Genomic DNA, 5,922 nt, shown 5'->3' with positions numbered 1-5,922 from the left:
AATGTCTTGATATGAAAGAGAAACAGAGATTAGCTATTCAAATATATAGGTAAAGTATAATGATTATGAAGGTTATGTATTATGCCTTGGATTATTAAATGTTTGTTGGGAATCACTATAATGATTGTCTCTTTATAGCTCAAACCTTAAGTTTAAAAACATGATACATTTTGTGTAATTAAATTGAAATAAGTTGCAGAAAATAAAGCTTTAAATGATTATTTTTGGATATCGTCGGTCCTAAAACGCATGCCAAGCGGTGCATATATTATCATACCGCGCGGAATTCTTTTCTTCTGCACGGCTTGTAGTACTTTTGTAATTTTGAAATAAAGAATCTAAATTTAAAGAGTTTTGGAAGTAGTGAAAACAAGAAATTATTTCAAAATCGTTCGAAGAAAACGAGGTCAATGCAACGAAAGTATTGGATGAAATCACTGAACTGAAACATGTGCTTGGAAACAGTGACCGATAATAAGCCCCTAAACGAAAGAATCATAGATCAATGAAAGATAACTTGATTTTCTATGGCATTATAGATGATAAAATTGGGAGGGCGGAAAACTGTGAAGAAATTATATCTGATGTTTGCAGAAATGTGCTCGATATCCAGGAAATTATTGAAATCGAACGCACTAATAGAATGGGCAGAAAAAAATAATAAAATCAAATAGATCTTGATCAAATTTTCAAAATAGGGATTATATTTCCGCTTGTCTAAAAGGCACAAGAAGTTGCAATTGACTTCCGAAAAGGTTTAATGGCTTGAGCAAAGTTTTATCACAGGACGTATGAATGAAGTTAAGTGCTAATTGGATCGATATTTTGCATCAACCGATTTTATTGAGAAATACGTATATGTATTGTAGTGTTTTCACTACCTTAAATATATATTGAAATTTGCAACTTAATCGTTCAAATGGCAACCAAACAAAACTTGAGATAAACAAATGAAAAGAATTATTGCAAACCAATATTATTTATTTAGTTTCAGGTAGAATATTCTGACTTTTTTTCTTCTTGTTCATTAATACCATACTGAAAAGGAAAATATATAATGATTACTTTTTCTATAAAACTCGAAATCGTTTTAATTATAGAAAATAACTTATCATGAACAGGAAATCTTATCATTAAAATTAATTTTTCTGATGTACGTAGAAATAGACTATATTGCAAACAGATGGTATATAACTTACTCCTCTTGCAACAGACTCCATATTTACTACCGAAATTAGTGAAACAAGACCCGATTCTACAGCCGGTCCAAATATGACAGTAGCCAACTTGGTAGTGACCCTTGGGACAACGGAATGGATACCATGTGGCTATAATTCATTAACAAAGCATAGTAATTACTCAGTAATTTATCAGACACTGATTTTAATTTATTTTCTATTACATCTGAGAACCACATTATTTTGTTACATACCTTCAGCTGTAAATGCCATGCAAGAGGCAAGAAGGAAAAGTAGGAAAAACGTTCGGCTCATTTTAGTTCAAGTGGCTTCGTTGAAATAAAGACTAGATAACTTGGATTCGATCAAATCGATATTTATACCAATTAATGAATTTCGATCATACATGAATGATGTTTACATATTTATTGATCATAATACCTTTGACCGTAGACAACCTTTTTCCATGAATGGAATCTAGAACCAACATGGTAGTCCTAATAAATCAACGCATGGAAAGTTTGTAAAACATGCCATATTTAAGAATTTGACAATAATTTAGTTTTTTCAAACATCTTGTATCTGGCGACTTCCTCTATATCTACATCGTATTGTCCTTTAAGATTACGGTCATGTTTCATAATTTGAAATTCACCTTGAACTTACACCAAGTCTTCTGAAATTTCTACGGACTTTTGTTGTTGATAGGACAATAATTTTGTTTGGTACATTCTCATCACGTGATAATGATTAATTTCTAAGGTGTTAATTTTGTTTTTACTCTAAGCAGCAATTGCCATAAATATACCTTTAAACAGTTTAATTCAAACTAGCTTATTTTAGTTCTTTTTATTTGAAATATACTGTGTTGTTAAGAATAATAATGAAATTGAATAATCCAGAATAATATTATCGTTCGATACATTATGGTAAAACATTTTTACAAGACACACGAATGTTTGATTCGGACTAATCTGAAAAATGTAAGTTTGAAACTCTTATACAAACGTCGGGTAACGAGTGTATTGGTTAATTTAATTGCCTTCAGTATCCTAAATGTTTAGGAAACCAAAGCAGAATTTTTTTTGCCGCGTTTTATTTGAAGTAAGACAAAGAGAGAGAAACGAGACAAGGAGAAAAAAGGATTATTTAAATAGTACGAAAATCACAAGAGATAACGAAAGGAAGGGATGAATACACGTCTAATGGAAGAAAAAGTGAGGAAGGAGATTCGTGAATGAAAGCAATTAAAATATCTTTATGAAGTTGAAGAACTAACCCTCAGAAGCCATTGCAAGGCAACACACAAGGAGGACAACCGCTACAGCCTTTGCCATCATGACTGGTACCTAACCTTGACGGAGAGAAAAGGGGGTGCTTTTGCTTGAACTGGAAAGTTTATTTATATTAAATGAAGACTGCAGATGTTAAGCTTTTAAAATGCATGTCCTTGGAAATATCATAATTTAAAACGACCATGTTGTCATAATATTGCATTTTTTTTTTTATATCTAAGAAACCTTTTCAATTATTAAATACTATTTTACTATTAAATAATATTTAGGGAAAAAAACCGATTTCCAAGCTTACTTATACTTAATATATTCCTATCACGTCCACATTTGATTATTAAATATTATTAAAAATCACCATGAACTCATTGGCGATTGTCATTGATTAAAGCTCAAAGTCATAGACGTATTAGCTGCAGAACTGGAGCTCTCCGGAAAAAAATATTGACAGACCGGAGAGCTACAGTGTCACCGAAAGTAAAAACTGTATATTTATTACGCAGAAAAAGTTGCGCTCGGTTCTGGGTTTATTTCTTTGATTTCTTACCTCAACTGCACAAAAGCTCGGTCTCAAAAAATTCCGTAGACCCATATCAACAATCCGTGTCACTAGATTTACCACACAAATGTTTTAGATCGCCCTTATCAGCCTCGGAAAGTCAAAAGTTTGAAAAATTTGCCTTCTGGTGGCCATGTTTACTTGCAACCTACATCTCGGATTTTGGTCACGCAATTAAGGGAAATTACTGGCAATCGGTTTTTAGAACGCAGTTCGCAATTGAATAGTGAACTGCGTTCTAAAACGCAGTTCGCAATTCAAAATTTAGAATTCATATTTGTGGCTCGAAATTTTCAGGGGCATCTACCGGTGGTATACCACTGCCACCATGAAAATTTGGTGAGATGGTCTTCTCTAATTTTGAAATTTTGGCCTTTTCACAATCGAATAGTGAACTGCGTTCTAGAACGCAGTTCGCAATTCAAAATTTAGAATTCATATTGGGGGCCCGGAATTTTCAGGGGCATCTACTAGTGGTATTTCACTACCACTGTGAGAATATGGTGATGCAGTTATCTCTAGTTTTTGAGAATTGGGCTTATATGCTATTGAATAGTGAACTGCGTTCTAGAACGCACTTCGCAATTCAAAATTAAAGATTCATATTTGGGGCCCAAAATTTTCAGGGGCATCTACTAGTGGTATTTCACTACCACTGTAAAAATATGGTGATGCAGTTTTCTCTACTTTTTGAAATTTTGGCCTTTTCGCAATCCAATAGTGAACTGCGTTCTAGAACGCAGTTCGCAATTCAAAATTTAGAATTCATATTTAACTACCACTGTGAAAATATGGTGATGCAGTTATCTCTAGTTTTTGAGAATCGGGCTTATATGCAATTGAATAGTGAACTGCGTTCTAGAACGCAGTTCCGAATTCAAAATTTAGAATATCTATGGGCCCCGGTAAAAAGTGAAAAAAATAAAGATTCAAATGAAGAATATTTTTCTCCTAACATTATCTATTGATATCTATTCCAGAAGAATTAACAAGTTTTAGCGCTGACTTTATTGTATAGCACGAAGCTTTTAAACATGGTAGGGGTCAGCATACATTTGTGATTTTGTATAGTAAATCGACGACGGACATTCATTTCAAAGCCTTTGTTTACTGTAAGCCTAACCCAGTACAAACTTGTTGGAAAGACAAAATGCGCAACATACATTAAGAAAACTCCTGTGAAAGTAAGAGGTTTGTACTACATTAGGCTGGAACCTAAAAAATGAAAAAAGTATGAAAATTTCAAGGTTTTTCCTATAGCAATCGAAAGCTATTACCTGCGTGACCCATGTTTGAACCCACGCATGGATTAAATTATTTCAGACAATCACGTGGGTTCTATCCAGGTAAACGTTTGTCAAATGTGCTCATTGTAAAACATTGACACGTTTTAAATCGCTTTCCATCATCTTTGTATGGTCAGGAATGTTTGTTTGGTCACTATGGTAATATGCAACTTCAAAGCTTTATTTGATTTTTTTTTTCAGACGTAACATAATGCATTTGATATAAATGCATCTATACTTTGACAAATAAGGAAGACGAAGCATAAAGCATAGATAAGATACGTAATGACATTATAATTTTATATGCAAGTACATAACAAAATTATAGAATATAGAAAGAAGAGGGTTCCACAAGCGCATTGATTGGCCCATACCAAGTGAATGTTGAAGATATAAAATCTTTGGACGGCTCAAATTGAATAACCGACCAGGTATTCCTATTGCTGTATAAATGAATGTATGTTCCGATTGATAAGATATTACAACTTTGATCTAATATATTACAACTGTGATGCTTTAATAATGTTTTCTTGTATTATTGCTATCTAAAGCCATACTATAAAGCTGATTCAAACAGTAAGCTGTTATTTTCCAACAGGTTGTAAGTTCCTATTTGTTTATGATACAGACATATACAAACGACATAGCATTTATGGATTCCTTTTGGGTTCCACATTGTATAAAAAAGGCGGTTATGCAGGCCAGAAAAGTAAACAATTTGGAACACAAACGTGTGTTGCTAATCCCTGTACACAAACCTGCACATTGGGGACTAGTGGTATGTTCTGGTATCACAACTGTTTACATAAGCAAATAGTTTAATGGTATTGAAATTACCTCAATTGATTGGGTGGATGCGTGGATATCAGTGTCAATAATTATTTAATTGAACAATTAAACACCTTCATGATTGCTGCACTCAGTTACGGTATTTGAAATAATTTCGAGACAATAATTTAGAGAAAATAATTATGAGACGATAATATAGAGAAAATAATTTCGAGACAATAATTTAGAGACGTGTCAATAAATTCTTATAAATCATGTTTGTTAGCCGATATCTATACATTTCCAGTATGGAAACTATTGCACATCAACTTCTTTCACAAGAGCTGAATAGCGATACTGAGCAATCTGGCGAAGGACCCGGCCAATCCGGGGGGATAACCAGATCGGTCATCGCTACAAAGAAATCGATATTACGCCATGTTGACTCTCAGCGTTGTAACTCCGAGCAATCTGGTGAAGGACCCGGCCAATCCGGGGGAATAACCAGATCGGAGCTAACAACGCCTAATGCAAAATCTGCATTAGGAGGCAAGGGCGTTAAGCGTAAATTGACCGTCAAAACGATAGAAACAAAGTACAGGGCCATTATGGAGGTCGAATAAGGGGAGAAATCCAAGTCAACCATTGCTAAGGACCTAGGCGTTCCACTAAACACGCTTTCCACTTGGCTGAAGAAAAAAGAAAACATTATTGATGCTTATCAACAATTCAACCCAAAGAGAAAAAACACATAAACCTCCACGTTTAATGACGTAGAGACAGCCACTCTAAAGTGGTTTAAATCAGCTAGAGACAAAAACATCCCTATATCTGGCCCT

At 33.9% G+C, this 5,922-nt stretch overlaps 1 long non-coding RNA gene across 1 annotated transcript; it reads right to left on the bottom strand.

Annotated features, from left to right (window-relative positions):
- Positions 1 to 960: 960 nt before the first annotated feature.
- LOC128175203 (uncharacterized) lies at positions 961 to 1,538 on the bottom strand. The gene is made up of 3 exons (XR_008242640.1): positions 1,433 to 1,538; positions 1,200 to 1,328; positions 961 to 1,038 (listed from the first exon to the last, which is right to left on the bottom strand). It is a non-coding gene; the product is annotated as an uncharacterized LOC128175203 (long non-coding RNA).
- Positions 1,539 to 5,922: the final 4,384 nt, after the last annotated feature.

This window comes from Crassostrea angulata, chromosome 1 (assembly GCF_025612915.1).
Source record: "Crassostrea angulata isolate pt1a10 chromosome 1, ASM2561291v2, whole genome shotgun sequence".
Classification (NCBI taxonomy): domain Eukaryota; kingdom Metazoa; phylum Mollusca; class Bivalvia; order Ostreida; family Ostreidae; genus Magallana; species Magallana angulata.
This window is presented reverse-complemented; position numbering and strand designations above follow the sequence as displayed.